Here is a 22,806-nt window from a genome sequence, read left to right on the forward strand (position 1 = left end):
CTCTCTCGTGGGTTGAGTAACAGGCTGTATCAAAAAACAGTCATTTACAACATCCAAAAACTCTTCCTCACATTTACCTTGACCTGACACAGCTTCCCAATTAATTGAAGGATAATTGAAGTCCCCCATTACTATTGTCTCACCCTCCTGACATGCTAGTTTAATGTTATCAAAGAGAGTACTACTGACATTGCTATCTGAGGCTGGTGGCCTATAGCTAAAAGATATTTAGCGATGGTGTGTTCTATTTCGGCAGTCTGTCTATCCCTACCCATCTGACTGTGTTAACTCCCTGCCCCCCCAGACCCTAGTTTAAATAACCCTCTGCTACCCTAAGCATACGCTGGCCCAGTGCAGCTGTATCCCTCCGCTCACCCCTGTTCCAAAAGGAGTCCCAGTGCCCCATAAACCTGTACCCCTCTTTCCTACACCAGGTTTGTAACCACGTGTTAAACCTCCATATAAAGGCTTGCTTCCCTTTGCTTGCACGTGGTACTGGTAGAATTCCAGAGAAGACTACCATGGAGGTTCTGCTCCTAATCTTCTCCGCTAGCTCAATAAATTTTTCTTGCAGAACCCCGAACCTACCCTTTCCTATGTCATTGGTTCCAACATGGACCATGACCACCGGATCCTCACCCCACTCTGGCCAGGAGCTTGTCCGTGCTCTCCAGGAGGTCTCCAACCTGGGCACCAGGCAGGCAACAGACCATGCGAGACTCCTTGTCGCGCGAACACACTATGCTATCTACCCCTCTAATGACTGAATCCCCCACTATCACCAACTCCCTTTTTTTGGAGGATGAGGCCACCTGGGTGCCCTGGGGCTCTTCAGTCCTCCCACTCTCAGGATCGTGGGTCAACTCGTCCTGCAGTGGCGCAAAACGGTTGGTCACCGCAATCTCTGGAGATACTGCCCCTCTTGGAATTTTGTGCCCCTTTCTACGTTTACGCCCTACTGTAACCCAGCTCTCTTGCCCTATCTGGTCTGTATCTTCCCCCCTACCCGGCGTGGGTGAGCACACTATCTCTCTATAGGGCGTACTAATCAGTTCCTGGAACTCTAACAATTCAGGATTACTGTGGAGTCCAGCTAGTTGGGCCTCGAGATCAAGAATCTTGTTCTCCAAGTGCTCAACAAGTCGGCAACGGTCGCAGATGAACTCATTCTGGAGGTCTCCCTCCAGAAATCCAATCATCCGGCAACTCTCGCACAGTTTTGGCCACATTTTTTCCCCTAACTGTAAACGCTTTCCCTAAATAAGGATTTACTGCTGAGACAGAATTACCAGCTAAAAAAGTGCTAAAAGCACCGAGGTGGCTCAGAACAGTCAGAAGGCAGAAATCAAGCGCAAGAAATGCCACTTAGCCTAATACAATAAAACTACGTTTACAGTTCAGCAGACGCGCTAGTACAACCAGAATCAGAATATCCTAAAATCTGACGCTGAAAAATAGTAGAAAAAGGTACAAAAAAAGTGAACTGGCTAGTTAGCTAAACTACCTGAATAGCTAGCTAAAGTGTGCTGCTTATTTATTTAGAGATTTGCTCCTGAGAGGGCGAAAAACCACAAAAAACCTCTCGTCGGCTAGAGCCGAATTAGCTGTGACGGAGGAAAAAAAGTGGAAAATTCCCTCTCTGTCCCCTAATGGCAACAAAAGATTCAACTTTAAGAGCAGATCAGACCTACCTTATGTAATAGCTAGGTAAATAGTACCAATTTTTATTTTTATCCGATTCAATGTAATAGCACAGAAACCACTCCACAAACACAACACCAACAAACACAGCAGGAACTCGTCCAAGCTAGAGCAATCAAGCAAGAGCAATCGAGCAAGAGGAGAGATCATTTAATACTGATCATTTAATACGATCTGAGTCATTTAATACTGAGTATCTGCCGATACCAAGTCCCGATCCGATACTTGTATTTTCCTAGATAATATAGTTGCACAGTGCACACTTCAAATACATTAAAGTTGTTAAAATCAATCCAATGTATATGCTTGACAATTGAATAGCTCTGCAATGCATTAAGAAAAAAATTGCCTGCATCCAAGATGTTCCTTAATGTTTTTTTTTAATTATTATTTTATTATATTATTATATTATTTTACAAAATAACAAGGTAAACAAACTAAAAATATTTTTATATGGCTATTATCACAGTTTCACTTTGTGCAGCATTGGTTTTCATTTTTCAAACAAACTAAAAGATGTAGAGTAGAACTGTGTTGACCTGTTCATTGTGTTGTTAGAAACATTGGTCAGCCAATTTTACAGTGTTGCCTGTGCACAGGTAAATTTGGTCTTTTTGTTCCATATGTTTACACAGATTTAAAAAAGGAAAAAGAAAACACATCTGAAAACATGAATTTTCTTCCGCTTTATTAGTATCTTTCAGTTAGTATTTCGGTTTTAAATATGTATATTAATGAAATTGACATGAACAGTTGGTAAAGCTGTAGTTATTCGGAAACAGTGTTCCATATTTTGCTGACCTGTGATGTTTTTTCATTTGCTGTCCTACCTTGTGAACAAAAAATAAATTTGTCATTGTTTAACACACAGTCTCATTCATGTCAGTATTCATATATAATTTGACGTGTGTATGTGTGTATCTATCGATTGATCTGTCTGTCTGTCGTATAGATAGATAATATATGATTGATCTGTCTGTCTGTCTGTCATACAGATAGATAATATATAATGCAGTATGGTTGGAAAATATATTTGTTTCATACAACATAGAATTATATTGAATTAACTTTGTTTGCACTAATTTATCAGTCTTTTCTAGCAAGTGTTACAACTAACCCTCTGTCTGTAACAATTACTTATAACAAACACTTACCGTCATTTTCGCTGGAGTTGTACATCAACAGTAGGTGCTAGAAACAAAGTTCAAGTGTTCGTTTGTAGCAGAGATGTGTATGTTGCTTGTATAAAAACATGATTATTCCAACTTAAATATTTTTAAAATTATTTTGCAAAAACCAAAATGTGTTAAGTTGTGCCCTGCTCTCCACTATTGAACGCAGCTTTGTTACTACTGCCTCGTGAAATACTAGCATTGCAGACATTACAAGTAGCTGTTGGACTGCTTTTGTTTTCCAATTTAAAATATTTCCACACTGCAGACATTTTAGCTGCGTCCTGCCACAAATTGTGCTCTCTGTGTGACAGCTGACGTAAAACAAACGATTGGGCTTAGGTTTGTGCTCAATGAAGCTGATACCAATCAGTTAAAAAATGCCTTGATTGGCCTCGATACCGATCTTTGAGATCGGATTGGGACATTAATAATATTACAGCCCTTCAAATTAATAACAATATAATTGTTATTAACTAATAACTCATTAGAATTATGTTGGTTCTTTTTATAGTAATCTATTGTAACGTCGTAGCCCAACTTAGCTAACGCTAAGGCACTGGGGTCATCCAGCTCAGCTACAGTGACGTCATGCAATACACTCCTAGAATCGCCTTCCAACGCCGAGGCCAGCTGCACAGTCCTCTCTGCAGGTGACCACTTATTGGCTGTAGCAGTGATGTCGAATTGAGCTCAATACGTCTCCCAGGGAGTGAGGCCGTCATATCTGCCAACTTTGAGGCGCCTCTCTTTCAAACCATCTTGTGGTAGTGGTTGCTGATTAGCACCAGTGATTGCTGCAGTGAGTGTGCTCACTAGCTCAGGCTGGTTTGATGCGGGGCTAGCCCCCACAGATTTCACGCTGTAGCTACTTGAGATTTGTCTGTTACTATCACCACAGCTATTTAAAGTAGGCTGGTTATTGTCATTGGCATCACTTATAGTAACTGATGTTCTTTGTGTATTGACATAGGTGGAATGAAGCTGAACATCATGTTTAAGTGTAGAAGGCCCTGTAAATGGGGCAGCAGCACCCTCCATCTCCACCACATCAATGCCGTCACGGTATCTGGTTTTGCTGTTCCAGTCAGTCATTACAGTTTCACTTCTCATCATTTTCTCAAACGTGCGCTGCATCATTAATTCCATTCTTTTTATAAACACATCTTCAGTGTTTCTTACAAGGCTATGTCCTATATCAGCGAATGGATCAGTTTTTTCGCTCACCCCATTCATTGATTTTTCTCTCCTCTGGGCGCCGCCATCTTGTTTGTTTATCTCCAGTGTCCTGCCGCCATCGATTGGTCGCATTGCAGCCTACATCAACTCAGAACTCTGTCGACTCTCATACATCCTCTTTCTAACAATGACTTCATCTTTCCTTGGCAAGATGAGGGGTATTTCACCGTATTTTAAACCGGCGGGGTGTACTCTGTGAGGATGTCCAGGCTTTCTTTGAGTTTGTCCACCATCTCGAATTCAAGTTGTTAGGAAAAGAGCTGGCTACACGCGGGAGGCTAAGCTAGCTAGCAGTAAATTCAAAATCCCACTCCTGATCACCAATGTAACGTTGTAGCCCAACTTTTATCTCTCTTTTTACTGATGGACGACGGAACACTTGATAATGCTCCGAACTCTTTATTTAATTAATAGCTGGCTTACAAATAATCCCCGGGTTGGAAGAGGTGCCTAAAAAACAAAAACAAACGACCTAAGGGGGGAAAACTCACTCGCTCTCTCTCAATCCCCTCGTCCCGCTTTCCTCTCCCCCCGTGTTCCGCCCCCCACCTAACTACCCAACCAACTAAGGCACCTCTCCCCCCCAAAACCTAAGTGAAATGTATGAGGCGAATGCATGTGTGGGTGTACGTGTGTATGTGTATGTGAGGGTCTCTACTATATATACAGTATGTTTATAATGCATCTTGTTTTTGTTTTTATTACCATCTCTTTGATTTGGTTGACTTAGTGTAGTATAGGGAGGCTCATTGGGGTGCTGTCTGTACAATAAGGTGGTATACAAAGATTTGTAGATGTATGGAGATGTGTTTCATGGCTTTAAACAGCTTTTCAGATCTTAAGTCCTCATTTATCTGGATGTGCAAAACACACTTAAAGCTGGATTCGCAGTACTTTCTGATGGAAATTTGGAGGGAGCCATACAGTAACCCTCCCCTATTTGTTCATACCCCTGACTAAATGGGAATAATCACAAAAGTAGTACATTTTGAATAGCAAGTGTTGTGCTTTAATTTCATTAGAAATTTATAGATCGTAGTCATATTTTTCACAAAAAGTAAAACATTCTAGAAAACACAGTAGTCACATTTATTCAAACCCCTGTTTGACTTGAATTGCAATTGAGTTCAATTGCAATATACACAGGATTTTAATGGCGTTACTGTAATGCACCAGGAGCTTAATGGTGTTACTCTAATGGACAGGGATTTTAATAGCATGACTGGAATATACAGGTAGTTTAATAGCATTACTGGAATGCACAGGTAGTTTAATAGTGTTACTGTAATGCACAGGGGGTTTAATTGTGATAATGTAATGCACAGGGAGTTTAGTGGCATTACTGTAATGCACAGGGAGTTTAAAGGTGTTAATGTGATGTTCAGGGAGATTAATGGTGTTACTGTCATGCAGAGGGAGCACTTCCTATACCCAGCCTCCTATACACAGAAATGTTGAGGATAAATAAGGTCACTATTTTTCAAGTCTTGCTGTTGTTTTGTGTGTTCTAACCTGACCCTTCCAGGGAAAATCTTGGGATATGACTGAAGGTATTTTCCAATAACCATAACAATAAAAGTGTGATCACTCAGACCTCTCAAATGATTGAACATGTGATTTTTGGAAGTTGTCTTCTTTTTTCCAGTATGCCTGTCAATGCACATTTTCATAAGCAAATCGAGCACTGTGCACACACAGCCAAGCAGTGCTGGCACAACATTGTTGCTCCTTGTTTTAAATTAGCTTCAGATTAATTGCATCATGTTTGAGCTTTATAAAATCTTTCAGTGCTAGGGCAGTTTTTCCTTCATAGTTATGTCACAGGTGAATATGTGAGTATGTCAGTATACTTGGCTGTATTTCATTGGGTTTTCCTAACTCCCAGAAGAGAGTGCACTCTCTCTATAGCTAATACTGATGCAGAAACTGGTTTTACCTTCCCAGCAAAGCATTGTGGGACACACTGAGGTTCACTCTTTTTCAACAAATTTTTTATTTCATTTATCTGTTTATAATTTCTTGTTTGGACCCATTTATTGATTCCAGACTCTATTGAATATGAAAGGAATACAGTGGCACGTGACAATGGAAACTGAAGCTGTGTGTGCCCATGCTTGCCACCAGGCCTGACTCTCTGGGTGCTGTCATCGTCCCTTCCCAATCTCTGCCCCCATTGTTTGAAGTTAATGTAAAATGCAGTGTCTATATGACCCATTTTAGGAGACCATTAACATAATTTGGCTGTCACATGGCCACTGAGTTAATGTAGCTGCATATGGTGGGGAGAGAGTGTTACACGACCTTAGGTTTTTTAAAAATTAAATGACAAAGTAGGCTGTATTTTGCATACAGGCCCGTCATTGGTGCTTTCAGGAAAACAGTGGACTGAAACACAGTGGCATACCTGTGCTTACCTTAGCATGGAATTGTACAGCATGATCTCTAATTCAGAAAAAAGCATTGTGTTGTGACCTGATGTCTTCTTCTGAGCATAGAATTCTGCATGCAGTGAAGACATACAGATGCTATTCAAAGGTTTTGCTGCATGCTTGTGATATAGGCTTCCTGGTGCTGTGCCAGTATACTGAGGCTCAGAGCATGTGTCTCCAATCCAATTTTTAGGTGCAGGCTTTAATGTGAGCCATAATGTATTTAGTCATTTTTAAAATAAATCTAAATATAATCAAATTTCAAAATTGTATTTGAAGGCGCTCTGAGTAGGAAATGATTCTGCAATGTACTAGTGCTAAGCATGCTTTTCAGTGCTGCCAGATGGCAGACCCACACATTGCTTTGGCATATAAAAACATTTCAGTATTTCTGCACCAGAGGTTTGTAAACCACAGAGATGAATGTGAGTGGCAAACTGGAATGCAGCAGCAGTTATTTGGAGCCAGGAGATGTTGTGCCATTTGGACAATTATTCCACATGAAAGAGAAAGGGAGGGGTGGGGGTGGAAAGGCAAGGGGGTGGAAAGGTGGGAGTGGGAAGGGGTGGTTGTCTGTTCTGGGAGGCAGCTCAGATATTCTTTTACAGAGCACTCCATAGTATCCCAGGAAACACAGAGCTGTGTCATTCTGTGATGGACGGTAAACTGGGCTTATGGAAAACACCTCTCTGGACTTTGAGGCTGTATTTGTTTACAGTTTACATCGAATTTGCATATAAAATAGAAAATAAAACAAAGAAGACTTACAACAAAGACAGATAAGAATATTGTATGAAATAAAGTGTGCTTCGGCCTTTGGCTGGGCTCATTTTGTGTAAAATGCTGGTCAAACATTCATCACAGCAAAACTCCAAAAACCCAGAACATGCATTCATTTTCCTTTTAAAGTGACATGCATCAATAACAACCAGGGCATAAATGGGTATTGTCTATCAGTATTTGACAATACTGAGTTAGTTGAAAAAAAAGTCTTCTCAGGCTGTCCTAAAGCAAATGTCTCTGAGTCACCCTGAAATGTGTAATTTTCAGCAGGGATGTGCGCAAACTCGGACTGGCAATCTGGCAAATCTGGCAAATGCCAGGTAGGCCAGCCCACCTAGTGGGCCGCAAAGCCACCAGCAATGTGGGGGAAAAAATTGTGGAAAAGACATTCTTATGGCTTTGGACACTGACGACAGGATGGCAGAGAAGCGCACACTGATGAGACGTCTTCTAACCACCTATGACATGCTATTCTATTCTTATTCATTGCTTAAATCAGGGGTTTTCAACCTGTGGGTCAACTAATAGAGAGAATTAAGGGTGCGAAGAAATTTTCATTACAATTAGATGAATCATCAGACTTCTTTTATTTGTCCTACTGCCATGAGGGAAAAATGCATGAGGATTTTTTGTTTTGCACAGGGAGGGATATTTTTGATAAACTCAATAGCAAATTGGACGAAGAGGGTCTGTGCAGGAATAATTGCGTCGCTGTGTGCATAGACGGAGCAGGTTCCATGGTGGGGAAGAATAAAGGACAGAAGGCAATGGTTTGTGATGTAGCTCCACATGTCCGTTTTACTCACTCACTACTCATGATTCATAGGGAGGCCCTTGCTACAAAAAAGCTCCCTTCAGAGTTGAGCAGTATGCTAAAGACAGCAACACAAGTTGTAAATCTCACCAAGACCCGTCCAGTGAAGTCAAGACTGTTTGCACTGTTGTGTAAAGAAATGGGATCAGAACATGAATCGTTACTCCTACATATGGAGGTGAGATGGCTTTCGATAGGAAAAGTGCTTCGGCGGATATTTTCACTGCGAGATGAACTACGCATTTTTTTACTGGATTGTGCATCTTCCTTTGCGGAATATTTTACCAACCCGAAGTGGCTCGCACATCTTGCATACCTGTCAGACACTTTTGATAGACTTAATAACCTTAATTCATCACTTCAGGGCTCGAATTCAAATATGCTAACAATGACTGACAAGATTGAGGGGTTCATGAGGAAACTGAAGTGATGGAGAGGGCAGGTTGAGGGAGGAAATGTGGACCGGTTCCCCACCTTGGAGGAGTTTATTTCAGAAAATGAATTTAGCTTGGACAATACCAAAGATGAAATCGGTCATCATCCGCAAGCCCTTTCTGAACATTTCAGGAAATATTTTCCTGAGCAGCAGAGTTGGGACCAACATGACTGGGTTTGTGACCCCTTCATCACCAATGCAGGGTATCAGCTGTCGTCAGACCAACATGATGCTCTTCTGGGCCCTCATTTATCAACAGTGCGTAGAAAGGATTCTAAATTCTATCGTAGGAGCCAAATTTAAAATGTGCGTAAGTACAAAAAAATTGGTATTTATCAAACGTGCGCAGGCTGGCCATACGCACACTAGTAAGTAACCAGCATTAATAAATCCCACACCTTATAAATCACCATGCTCGTGCACTATCAGGTTAATTTGCATTCTGAAATGCCCCCAATTAACCATATACGGTATGAACAATCCCTTTAAAACACGTGGGTTTTGTTTATTCCCTCACCGGAATAATGGCAAAGCAAACCAAAAAGAGATACTTTTCAGAAACAGAAATTGAAGTACTTGTCGGAGAAGTGGAAGCCAACCAAAAGGTGTTGTTTAGTTCACTGAGCGCAGGTATAACTAACAAGAAAAAAAATGTAGCATGGGAGAGGGCCACAGATGCAGTTAATGGTGTCGGGTCTGAGAGGAGGACACCTTCAGAAATAAAGAAATGGTTTGACCTCAAAATAATTGGAAAAAACGTGTGGGCGCATACAAGCGAGAAATTTCGACCACCGGTGGAGGAAAAGGCACAGCCGAGCTTTCGGCTTTGGACACGAGAATTGCCAGTATCATTGGCAAAGCAGCCCTTTCTGGCATCATAGAACACGGAGATAGTGACACCGTGGTACCCACAGAGCAAGCTGGATCATCAAACATCCAAAGTGATGGTAAAAAAACAAAGCCACTGTTTGCACACATTTATTTCGACATGTCGTGCAACTTGAAATGATAAACCATGAAGTAGAAGTTTACATAAAAAAAAAAAAAATTACAATGTTACAAACAATATTACTAGCAAATGTTTTCCATATTATTCAGAAAATTTGTCTGTTCCTGTGGTGGTGACGCAGGAGGAGCCACGGCCATCCGCACAGTCTTCTGTGCATCGGGAGCCAAGGGTCTTGACAGACGCAGTCCTAAAAAATCAAGAGGATACAACCAAGCCTATAAGTTAAATAAAAGAGCAACTGAACACCATTTCCTGTGTATTAATGGAAATCAATGAGTCACTGAAACAAATAGTGTCATGTGCTGGTTACATGTCTGATTGCTAATTACTAAATTAATTTGTATAATTACAATCAACTACAATACTTGACAGATGTTCACATCACACATTTGCAATGGTTTCTACTTGCAGTTTTGCTATTCTACCACTGGGTGTTGTGTGTACGCATGGTCAGAGATGTGCGTATATGTACGCACATTCCCAAGCACAAGTACAAGTTCATAAATTCCACACTTTGCGCAGGAATGATCGTATGAAACCATTACGCACAGATCTGTGCGTACGCACTGTTGATAAATGAGGGCCCTGGACCTTTCAAGTGACCGCACATTGAAGGCCATCTTTGATTCAACCCCACTGTCAGAGTTTTGGCTGTTAACCAAGGCAGAGTACCCTGAACTGTCAAGGCTCGCAGTTGATGTACTTTTGCCTTTTGCCTCGACTTGTCTCTGCAAAACATTTTTTGTCCTTACGTACATTAAAAGCAAATACTGCTCACGTTTAATGACAGTGGAGGACGATTTACGATTAGCTGTGTCTGGAATTAAGCCACAAATCAACATGTTGTGCCCTCAGAAACAGGCTCAACCATCACACTGAATAAGGTAAGTTGTGTGTCCTTGCTTAAAAGTAAATTAATGAAAGGAGCTGAAATGCATCTGTATGTATACATAACGTTAATTATATTTGAGCACGTCAAGGGTGTTATTCGCACGGGTTGTTTGTTCAGTGGGTTTTGGGTTGGGGTGGGGGTGGTGCTGCCAACTTAATATCTATTGCTTAGCCTATGTTATAAATAGCCTGTTATTGCGGTATGTATGTTGGTGAAAAATGGGACCGGTCCACATAAAAATTGCCAGGGCCGAATTTTGTTCCCAGTCTGACCCTGGGCGTGCGGTCAGGGGAGGCAGGAGAGGCAGAGCCTCACATGTCATACTAAAATGAAAATAGCTGTTATGAAAAGTAAAAAAAAAATAATAATAAAATAAATATTTTTCCACTGATCTGTGTTATAAATGTTATTTCTGTATGATTCCAATCATTTTTATAGTCAAAATCGCCAAATTTGCGGAGCTCAGCTGAAAATACAGGGAGAGACAAGAGGTGGGGCAGCGACGAGCCCAGCCTCCCCCCTGATTGCGCAACCCCTCAGAAACTGGGTGGAGCGCGGGCAATAAGCGCGTGCCTGTTATCTCTCTGTATGTCACTAATGTAATGTTTGTAGACCCCTTCATTACATGTCCTCGCCTTCCATAGTCTAGGTCAGTTATTTCACGTATGTGTATAAAGATATTTAGGCTCACTGGTCTTGTCATAAAACTGCAATGAAAAAGCGCCACGGGAGGCAGGTATCACATCTGCCGCACTGAGAGGAGCGTGTCTTCAGCCCACATAATTGTTGATGCTCGCTCTCCCTCTACATTAGGTAGCTCTAGGAAAAAAAATTACAGCGGCTGCAACTCCCTTTAGTTTTTACTCTCGTTTCATTCATCCCGAATATCTCCACACCATATGGGCCGCAAAAATGGAAAACGTTATATCTAACCTAAACAATTTCTCAAAATTGGACTTTAAATCATTTATATACCATCTTAGCTAGCTAGCTAGCTGTCTTTTTCATAGAGGAAGGTGTTTGCATGATTTGATGGAGCAGAAGATAGCGACTAGCAGCTAGCTAAAGGTCACATGGTAGCTAGATGTATCCTTTCAGCTAGTGATCGCATAGTGATGATATGTGTGAATGTACATAGCCTTATTACGATTATGACATTTGAGATTGTAATGACACAGTGTGTTAGGATCTTAACAAAATAGAATTTCATTGCGAATTTGTATGGGGCAGGGTTTTGCCTGGTAAAACTGATAAAAACCGATAAATTAAAAACTTTGTCCGGTAATAATGCAAAACATAACTATAACGAAGGCTATTTATTTATTTAGCTATAACAATTGCTTATTTATGAGTTCAGCGAGCTGTACCCCGACTGGGCTACACTGGCTAAAATTGCCTGTGCTCTGCCTGTGTCAAGTGTGCCAGTAGAGAGGGGCTTCTCTTTGCAGAATCGAATTAAGACGGCACTGCGAAGTCACTAGGAGAGAGTGACGCGGCTTATGCGCATTGCAAGCCGCAAAGACACGTTTGATTTCAAGTCGGCAGCAGAGGACTTTGCAGCAATGAAAAAAGAAGAAAATAAAATGTTGCCTGTTAGCCTATAGGTTGCATTTGATGCCATGCATGCCTAGCCTTTTTTTAAACAGGTTAAAGATGTTAAAGGTTACAGATGTTTCATAATAGCTTACATTTTAGCATTTAGTGTTGAGGTTTTGCTTGTTCGTTTTCCTTAATGTCGTCAGAGTTGAATTTGCTCAGCAACTGTGCCGTGCTTACCCAGCACCAGACCTAAACCAATCCTGGCGTCACAAAGGAACAAACACACACCAGCATCGCTCCGACTGGAATCAACATAGAACAAAAAAACTTTAGTGACACATGCACACTTATTCACACACAGGTCACATGTTAAACTCAGCACAACTCATTGGTTGTTATCATTTGTCCATCATACAGTATCTGTATTTGCTCATTAAGTTTGTCTGTGTGATAATACAAAAATAAAGATTTACTTTTACAATTGAGAGCACACTTATTTTATATATGTTAACACTTAATCGTTACTGTTCACTAAATTGTCAAACTGATTTGAGGTTGTTGTCATTCTTTTGTCAGTCTAGGTGTACATTATATTTACATTTGTAACGTAGACTGTTATTGAAACGTGACCCGTAAGTTTCAAATTTGTCCGGTAAAATAAATTCTTTCCGGACACCGGACCGGCAAGAAAAAATCCTAGCGGAGACCCTGGTATGGGAGTGTATGTCTGTGTCGCAAAGTCACTGACATCTTTGTCCAGAGGGATAGGCAAATGGATTTCATTTACAAGTATTTAGACCATGCAATATACACTACTCACAAAAAGTTAGGGATATTTGTCTTTCGGGTGAAATTTATGGAAAATGTACAAAGTTCACGCTACAGTGATATTATATCATGAAAGTAGGGCATTTAAGTAGAAGCATGCAATGGTGATTTCCTCATCTCAAACAATTTATTGAAACAAAAGCCCACAACAGTGGTGGGTATACCACAGCAAAAATTGTCAATGTCTCAATAACTTTTCATGTGCCCTTGAGCATCAATTACAGCTTGACAACGACGTCTCATGCTGTTCACAAGTCGACTTATTGTCTGCTGAGGCATGGCATCCCACTCTTCTTGAAGGGCGGCCCTCAGGTCATTGAGGTTCTGGGGTACAGAGTTACGAGCCTCTACACGGCAACTCAGCTGATCCCATAGGTTTTCTATGGGATTCAGGTCTGGAGAAAGTGCAGGCCACTCCATCTGAGGTATCCCAGTCTCCAGCAGCCGTTCCCTAATGATGCAACCTCGATGAGCTGGAGCATTGTCGTCCATGAAGATGAAATTAGGCCTGTGTTGTTCATGCAGGGGCACAATGACTGGATTAATGATGTTATTCAGGTAGTATGGGCTTGTCACTGTACCATTCACAAAGTGTAGGGCAGTTCTGTATTGACTAGACACACCTGCCCACACTGTAACACCACCACCACCAAAGGCTCCTCTGGTGACAACAGTGGCTGATGCATAGCGCTCTCCTTGACGTCTCCAACATCGTTGGCGGCCATCATTTCTGCTCAACATGAATCGACTTTCATCAGAGAACAGCACTGAGGCCCACTGGTCCCTCGTCCAGCGTAAATGCTCCCTGGCCCATGCAAGACGATGACGCCTGTGCCTGGTGGTGTGGTCAGGTACCCTTGCAGGTCGTCTAGCACGCAGACCACGCTAATATAAACGGTTTCGAATGGTCTGACGTGACACTTGGGTGCCTCTCACCTCTCTTAAATGTGCCTGGAGTTGAATGGCATTCATCATCCGGTTCCGCAGGGCACTGTTCACAATGAAGCGGTCATCAGTGTGGGATGTGGCCAAAGGACATCCTTTCTGTAACTCTTCCAGTCTCTCTGTATCTCTGTTGCAACCTGCCGATGACACTCTGTGACACTCTTAGTGCTTAGTGGCCACTTCCCTCTGAGAACATCCTGTTTGAAGCCTCGCAATGGCACGGTACTGTTGATCAATCGTTAGGTGTCGTCTTGGTCTCCTGATGTCAAAATGTGAACAGCATGATGTAGAGGACTGTTTAAATACCAATTCTAATTGAACCAGGAAATTTATTGGTCGATTCATGGATCAAACACCTGTTGTGAATTTTGCCGTTCAGCTCCTTGTTAGAGAACAGCAAGTTGTGCAGAAAGTACTGAAACATTGAACAGTTGGACATGTGCATTCAAAAGTTTAGAGAAGATCCTGAAATTTCACCCGAAAGCCAAATATCCCTAACTTTTTGTGAGTAGTGTATATTTTCATTTACGTTGAATAAGTATGAATAGTGGAACTGCATTGGCAAATAAAATGTGAATCGAATACGTAACTGTATGCGTGTGTTGTAAAGAATGCCGATATGAAACATACGGCCGCCTAACTAAATAGTCATTGTACAACCTGCCAATTGAATGGTGAATGTAAGCTACCTCTATCGGGTTCATATGTGTGTAAATCTGGCTCTGATACTATCCAGTGCCTCCCCAGCCATTGACCTCACTGCACGTCACTGATTTTCAGTATGTATTTTCTCTGCTCAGGTGCATGTTTGCTGTGTCCTTCCTGTCGCCCAGCCCATGGCTACAGTGCCAGCCTGCTCTCTGCAGCATTTGGATGCTCAGGATAGGACGTTAGTGACATAGCAGAAAGGCTTGCTGTATTTCCACTGACGTGGTGCATTATCATAATTGGTTTTTCTACGACATAGGACAGAGGGAATAATAATGTAATTTTATTTACAGCCTGAGTGTCCCTGCATGAGCCTCCTCCAGGTTTCTACCATGCTGTGTAGGTCAAATTACATCTTCTGATCAACCCTGTCCAAAGATATCAAAGCTGAGTGGCATTCAATGGAGTGACAAACTAAATCTAGAAAAGAAATAAGGCTGCCAGTTTTCCATTAAAATGGCCGCTAAAGCGCTCCTCTTTCCCTGCCATCTCCCAAACCCCTCTGACCACCTAAATCAGTAACAGCAGGCTGAATTGAGCATTAGCACCATAAATGACTGCTTTGATGCCCTATTCCAAAATCAAATAAATAAATAAAGCAGGTTACTGCTGGGCCTGTCCTTTTCTATTGCATTTCCAATTCATCTCTTGCTGTTCATCTCTTTCTGATGTTGTTTTAGTTTTGATATCGGCCAAATGGTGCAGCATTGTGTGTCTGACAGATATTTTTATTGACTTAACAACTTGCAGACCTTCATAAAAAGAGAGAAGAGCCAAAGCAGAGAAATGCATATAATGTGCAGGCAGGTATTGTAGAAAGTCACTGTTTTGACAGTTTCATTCAGACCAGCAGTATATTTTGCTGATATAGTCCATTAGGTTTTGACTCATATCATAAAAAGTGTAAGTATAATTTGTTGGTGAAATGCACAGCACATGTACCATTATCAAAACAGGAAGTTTGAAGTGGAGAACCATTGCAAATATCTCATGTAAATGCTAAGGGTCAAGCTCAGAGCCGGCCCGTAGCATAGGCGGTATAGGCGAATGCTAGGGGCGCCGTCTATCCATAGGGGCACCCCAAATGAGAGAAGAAAAAAAAGTTCAAAATTTTACTAATACCATTATTTCGAAGTATTACAAAAAAGCCCACAATAACATAACTACATAGCCTATTTTCTGGGTTGCCCGCAGCATCACCCCCCCCCCCCCATATATATTATGTCATATATATCATATGTGGTTCCCAGGGAAGACCAGAAGAGGAGGAAAAACAGTAAGCAGACAGAGGTAATGTGATGAATGAATAGTTTATCTATTGCATAGTAGTTATCGTTGGAGCAGAGTGTTACTAGCTTACTTTGGACATTACTTTTGGATAGTAACGTTACTTTTGGATAGTAACTTTTGCTAAATTAATATATAGCTAGAGTTAACGTCAGTTACTCCCACCTTAAATTCATTAGGGAAAGTTGGAAAGACTATTTGGGTGTTTGGGGAATAACCTACAACATAATTTTGAGAAATACACTTTTTCTTTTAAGTGTCCTGCACGAACCACCCACTGTCTGCCTCAAGAAATCAGGCATGCATTTTTATTGACATCTCAGTCTAATTAGCCAACATTAGCCCTGCTTGTAATAGTTAATTAAAATGCTTTTTCTTTTCCATCTCCTTTTGTAATTAATAGCTGTAACATATGGCTGTGTGGTAAAACGATAACAATAATTATTGTGATATAATTTTCCTTGATAGAAATATAACAAATGTTTGATATAATTAATTTCCATGCTTAGATAGCATGCACAGAAATTAATCACGAACTGCCAATCATGTCACAGGAATAGATGTATGCATTGTGCAATTTAGGTTGCACGTGAGAGGTGAAAATTCAGGCCAGCACATGGTATTGTTTACAGACACAGCGACTGGCAGGCTTGTAGTTGGAGCGGAATAAGCAAAATAAGCGAAATGAGCGACACTGAAGAAAAAGCAGTGCCCATGACCAGCTCGAAGGACGAAGACATCATCGACAAGAAAGGTCACTCAACTTCAGTAGTTTGGAGATATTTTGGCTATTTACAATCTGACAAAAACAGAGCAGTGTGCACTGCAAACTGTGCCATCAAAGACAGGCAACACCACAAACCTGTTTCATCATTTGAAACAATATCACCCATTAGAACACGCAGAATGTAAGAAATTACAGTCCCAAATGAGTGTTGTTAGTGGACCCTCAACAAGCACCAGGCCAGTATCCAGTGCGACTACCCAGCAGCAAACGATCGTATCGGCATTTTCCAGCACCATTGCCCAGTGCCTTACGACAAAAAAAAAAAAGATACAAAGACATCACAAATGCAATTGCATATTGCATTGTAAAAGACATGCTTCCCATTAGCACTGTCAAAAATGAAGGATTCAAGAAGCTTATCTGCTGTCACAGAGCAGCTTTAAAACCTGAGACTGTAGACAGACTTGCCGTTCTTGCCCGTAAGTTGTAGGGTAATGGCTTCGCTGGTTGTACAGAAGATACTGACCACAGTTGTCCATTTACTTTGTTTACATTGTCAGCTAAAACACTTACAAAAAGCTTCAAACCGTCTGTACAAAGGGTTTGGCATGCTGACCAGAATTAAGATTTCTTTGTCTATTTATTGTTTTATTTATTGACATTATCCTTTAAAACACCTTTAAACTTTGCAGTCTGAGCCATCTTACATGTGTGCTGTTTCACACTGCAGCACTTAATTTTTCTATTAAGATATTTATTTCTTTGAGGAAAAAGGACTGAAAAAGGATTTTACTTAATTTTACTCATGCATATTTTGATGTTGAAAAAAGATTTTATCATTATAATTGTTTTAAATGTTCTACCTCAGATTTGTGAACGCTGTTTGGCAAGTGTTTGCCATGTTCTGACCATAAAGAATAGTTTAAAACCACAATTAACCGTGGTGGTGGAATTGGCTGCGATGCAAATCTTGCCTAGGGCACCAAATTGGTCAGGGCCGGCTCTGCTCAAGCTTATCAAACTACAAATACAGTCCTGTGCAAAAGTCTTAGGCATTTTTCACAAAACATTTGTCTTAAAACAGTACTTTTCTATCTTCTCCATTAGTGTGTCAATAACAAATATAATATTTTAAATTTCTGAACATTTCTTTTGAAAATAGTGAAATGTGACACTAAGACTAAACAAAGAAAGTGGAAAACTAACACAAAACCTTCCAGACCCTACAAACCTTTTTTTGTAGGCATATACTCCAATGCATGATAAAACAACTAAACAAAACCATTAGCAACATACACAAGTTTAACCACAATTATTAACTGAAACAGAAACACCTGTGTAGAGGGAATAAAACTGGGTGAGGATCAGCCATACTGAAAAGGTGAGGTTGCAGAACAGATTGCTAATCTTAAACCATGACAAGGGTGAGCATAGAGACACGACACAAGGTGGTCATCCTGCATCAGCAAGGTTGATCACAGGCAGAAATTTCGTGGCAGACAGGTGTTTCCAGATGTGCTATCCAAGCTCTTCTCAAGAAGCACAAAGAAATGGGCAAGGTTGAGGACCAGAAATGCAGTGGTCGGCAAAGGAAACTTAGTTCAGCAGATGAAAGACGCATCAAGTTGATGTTCCTCCGCAAGCTCGGAAGCTGTCAAGCAGTGCCATCAGCTCAGAGCTGGCAGCAACCACAGGGGCCCTGGTACATCCATCTACAGTCCAGAGAGGTCTGGTCAGAAGTGGTCTCAAGGGAAGACTTGCAGCCAAAAAGCCATTCCTCAGACGTGGAAACAAAGCCAAATGACTCATCTATGCATGAAAACACAAGACCTGGGATGCAGCACAATGGCAGAAGGTGCTCTGGACTGATGAGTCCAAATTTGAAATATTTGGCTCTCGTCGAAGAGCTGGAGAACACTACAAGGATGAGTGTCTGCAGGCAACAGTAAAGGATGGTGGAGGTTCCTTGCAGGTTTAGGGCTGCATTGCTGCAACTGGAGTTTGGGATTTGGTCAGAATTAGTGGCCTTCTCAATGCTGAGAAGTACAAGCAGATTCTTATCCATCATGCAATACCATCAGGGAGGCATCTGATTGGTCCTAAATTCATTCTGCAGCATGACAATGACCCCAAACATACAGCTAGAGTGATAAAAAACTTCTTCACTGAAAAGAGGAACAAGGAGTCCTGCAACAGATGGTGTGGCCCCCACAAAGCCCTGATCTCAACATCGTTGAGTCAGTCTGGGATTACATGAAGAAATAGAAAGAACTAAAACAGCCAAAACCCATAGAAGAACTGTGGCAAGTTCTCCAAGATTCTTGGAAAAACCTACCTGCCAAGTACCTTATAAAACTGTGCACAAGTATACCTAAGCGAATCGGTGATGTTTTGAAAGCCAAGGGTAGTTATGCCAAATATTGATTTAACTATTGATTTTTTCTGTTTTGTGCACTTTGTATGTTGTTAATACATACATTAAAAACTATTCATTTCATTATTTTGAAAGCATTCTGAATTTACATCATACATTCAAGTGCCTAAACTTAGGTACTGTATAATTTAAGTTTAACTTGTTTTCTGGTGTAGATAGAATTTTTACAAATTCATTTGCCACACAGTACAGAACATTGTGCATTTTCCAGAGGGAAGTGAAAAACAAGAAGAATCCAGCTAAATAGTTAAACTAAAAAATTGCCAGACCCTGTGAAAAGGCAGTTGAGAGGCTCGTAATGCTAAAATAACAAAAGTAATTCATTTTTGAAGATCACTGCAAATTACTGGCACTGTTCAAAGTACAATGCTGCCCAGTCAATGTCCTTAACTAACCTGAAACATAAAGTCATAGTTTGACTCATACTAGGTATATTTTGGTATCTCCATGATAATTGACACTGTGATACCATACTTCTTTAGTTTTATTAATGTGATGCCTCCTTAGTTCTTTGTGGAATTTTAGACTGTGGAATGCCCAGTTTCTCAGCTGCATTTCTTTCATTGGTGTTAAGATTATCGAGAGACTCAAGAAGGGAGCATCTTTCTCATTTCTGCCTTGTTAATGGGCAAATTCCAGGCTAAATTAACAGATTTTTTTTCTCAAAATATTTTCTATGCAAAATATTTATATGTTCTGGTAATTAGCATGAGATGAAAGAGAGAAACTGTATTTAAGTTCTAATGACTTCGTCATTGATCATGCACCATTACACTCCATACTGTTTTGCACATTGTGAGTCTAAATATGAATGATGAAAAATGTGGCGGAATTTTCAAACAGCAAGTATATAATTCTCTTCTAGTGTTTTTGCACATGGTGTGCAGTTGATTTTTAAATCATTGTTTCTTGTCAGAATGCACTGTATTTATTGTTTCCAGCTGTGATTGATTTGTTGATATGATTTTGAATTTTTCAGCAAACACAAAATACAAGATATGTGTACATGGTAATATTTTTATTCCTTCAAATTCACCTTTGCAGCAGTATGGAGTGTATTCAGGAGCACACTGTACTAAAAGCCATGGTAGTATTTATGACATAATAAGGCAGGGTGCAAAATACGGGGGGTCTCAAGGGGTCTGAGACTTGAGACCCCCTGAAAGCCTCAACAGCAAAATTTTGGGAGGTCTCTGGAAAAATCTTTAAAAAAATTTATTGTCATTGTCATTGTCACTTGCAATTGTCACTTGCAATTGTCACTAAAAATGTCTTTTAACCCTTAAAGCCCAACAGATGCAGCCCGCGTCCAAATTCACATTCCTTCTTCTCGGTTGAATTGCTCACAAAGTATTCATCGCTAATGATGCTAGTTGCTTGTCTATGCGAGGAAGTGTTGGCAAGAAAAATAATTTTGAATTTACATCAAATTTAATCATAGTTACAATCTGCATACAGCTCTGCATCCATCTCTACACCCATTACTCTTGTTTGAATTACTCATGAACTCATGACTGCATAGATATGGCACACATATCACAAGAAAGAACGGAACCAGAGCTTTGTAATGATGCTAGTCACATATTTGTACATACCAAATTAATCACGTTATGAAGATAGATCAAACTTCTGCAAAGTTATATCTTTACTAATTTCTTAACCCATTCTCACACTCCTGCCTCTCGGTTGAAAAAGTCACGAAGTCCCTATCGCTTCACAGCGTACCGCATAACAAAATAAACAGCAGAGCTTAGCCATGAAATCTCAGCGTACTGAGTCTGTGTAAGACTTCAGCATAACACTGGAGCACGAGGTAGGGGCATACCTGCCAGCACTCCTGTTTTTCCCGGGTTTCTACCGTATTTCTCCCATCTCACAGCGCCCTCCCGTTTTGTTGTTTCTCCCTGGAAACTGCCGTAATTTGTTTGGCAAACTTTATTATGAATAATCATCATACAAGGATCCATAAGTTTTGTATGTTTATCGGACGTTACCCAAGTTGCCAGATCGTGTAGGAAACACAATCTACACAATCCACTACATATACATACACTACATATAATTATGTATATATTTACATATTTACTTATTTATTTACTATCCACACCCCCCCGGCTGAAAAACCTCCTGTATTTTGAAACTTATATGTTGGCAGGTATGGGTAGGGGGGACCCCCTGATTGCCACCAGGTATTTCACACACTGTAATAAGGTTTCACTCTGGACTTGCCTTCATTGTTCAATGATGCACAGATTGTGAGCAGATTTACTGATATTTAGAGCCTGTGGATTGACTGATATACTGTAGTAGGGCAAGTGACTAAGATGAGCTCTCCAGATCCAATAGATTAATGAAACTGTAAATATGAATGAAACTGGGGAATCTCACTGTAAAGATAAGTGAAACTGGGGGGGGATCATTATAAAGTTGAGTGAAACTCTGGGGACCTCACTGTACAGATGAGTGAAACTGGGGAGGGAGGGGGGTCTCACTGTAAAGATTAGTTAAACTGGGGGGGAACCTCACTGCCCTCCCTTTTAAAAAGAAAACAAGCTCAGAATATATATAGATTGGAATTCAAATTTGAAAATAGAAGATAGACTTTTCCTGCACACAGTACATTACAGGATATGCAGAAATCGCTTAATGTATGTATAATACAAAATTGGTATTAATGGGAATTTATTAATTATTTATTCTAATTGTGAAGGACATTGTGGATTCAAAGTTAAGATTTTCAGTTTAATTGAAGATTTAAAAGCTTTATGTGCAAGGTGTCTGTGTGGCTGTTACTATGATCTGTGCTGATCACATGTGACAGTGAAACGGGTCCTGTTCTGTCACAGTGTCATCTGTCTGGTGGAACTTCAGCCACCAAAGTGACAGCCACTTTCCACTCTGTCCCTCGCTGTGTGTTACAGAACACATGACTCTATCCCTCACCTTGCTTTACAGAACACCAGACTGTACCCTTCACCCTGCATTACAGACCATCTGATTCTACCCCTGGCCCTGTGTTACAGAGCACAAGACTACCTGTCACTAGTAGCTTTCACACATGCACTGGACGCCGGAACGTATCCGGCCCTTATCCGGAGGAGCTGTATGTGAGAACGCAAATGCCCGAATCAGTCAGACTGGACATGTGACGGACTTCGTTCTGCCAGCTCCCTAGTACAAAGTCTGCCTCATTTCGGAGTGAGCCCATGTGTGAATAGAGCAGGCAACGTTCTGGAGAATCCACTGCAAGCGAGTGGGCATGTTGATGACGTTTCTATTATGTGACTGGCACGAAACCGGAAGAATACAAACATCTGCATTGTACTCTCGTACTGCCCGCGTGCCTGTGCAAAGTTTTCCACTGTTTCGTTGACATTGCGGATATGTCCAAATACATGCTATTTTGAGACCAATGATCATTAAAGAGATAGTTAGCTATAGCTACACTGCCAAAACTTGTCTCTTATGATGATTAAATAACGTTGGTTAGTAGTTTATTATCTGGTTAGTGGCTAGCTAAGCTGTAGCTAAGTAATAGTGATAGGTATAGTGAGATAGGTGAACTGGTGACCTAACATTACATAGCGAACAACAAAAACTTACCTTATTGTTATAATAAATGTATAATTAATAATAAATTATGTGTACCGGTAGCACCATTTGGATGGCTATGTGTGATTTTTTTTATAGGCTACCCAAAAGTACAATAGCTATGTTTGCCTTCTCCTCCTCCGTGCCACATTATGTACCCATACCACCGAAAGGTAAGACATTGAAAAGAAAAAAACTGAAAATACTTCAACTCGTGAATATTTTAGGTGATCTCGTCAAGACTTTTCACTCGTGAGAATGCAAGTGGCGTC

The 22,806-nt window shown here is 40.7% G+C and overlaps 1 protein-coding gene across 1 annotated transcript in view; it reads left to right on the plus strand.

Annotated features, from left to right (window-relative positions):
* Positions 1-22,806, plus strand: part of LOC118796427 (teashirt homolog 1-like) — a 48,046-nt gene that overhangs the window by 17,765 nt on the left and 7,475 nt on the right. The gene's annotated exons all lie outside the window — the stretch shown is intronic.

This window comes from Megalops cyprinoides, chromosome 21 (assembly GCF_013368585.1).
Source record: "Megalops cyprinoides isolate fMegCyp1 chromosome 21, fMegCyp1.pri, whole genome shotgun sequence".
Lineage (NCBI taxonomy): Eukaryota > Metazoa > Chordata > Actinopteri > Elopiformes > Megalopidae > Megalops > Megalops cyprinoides.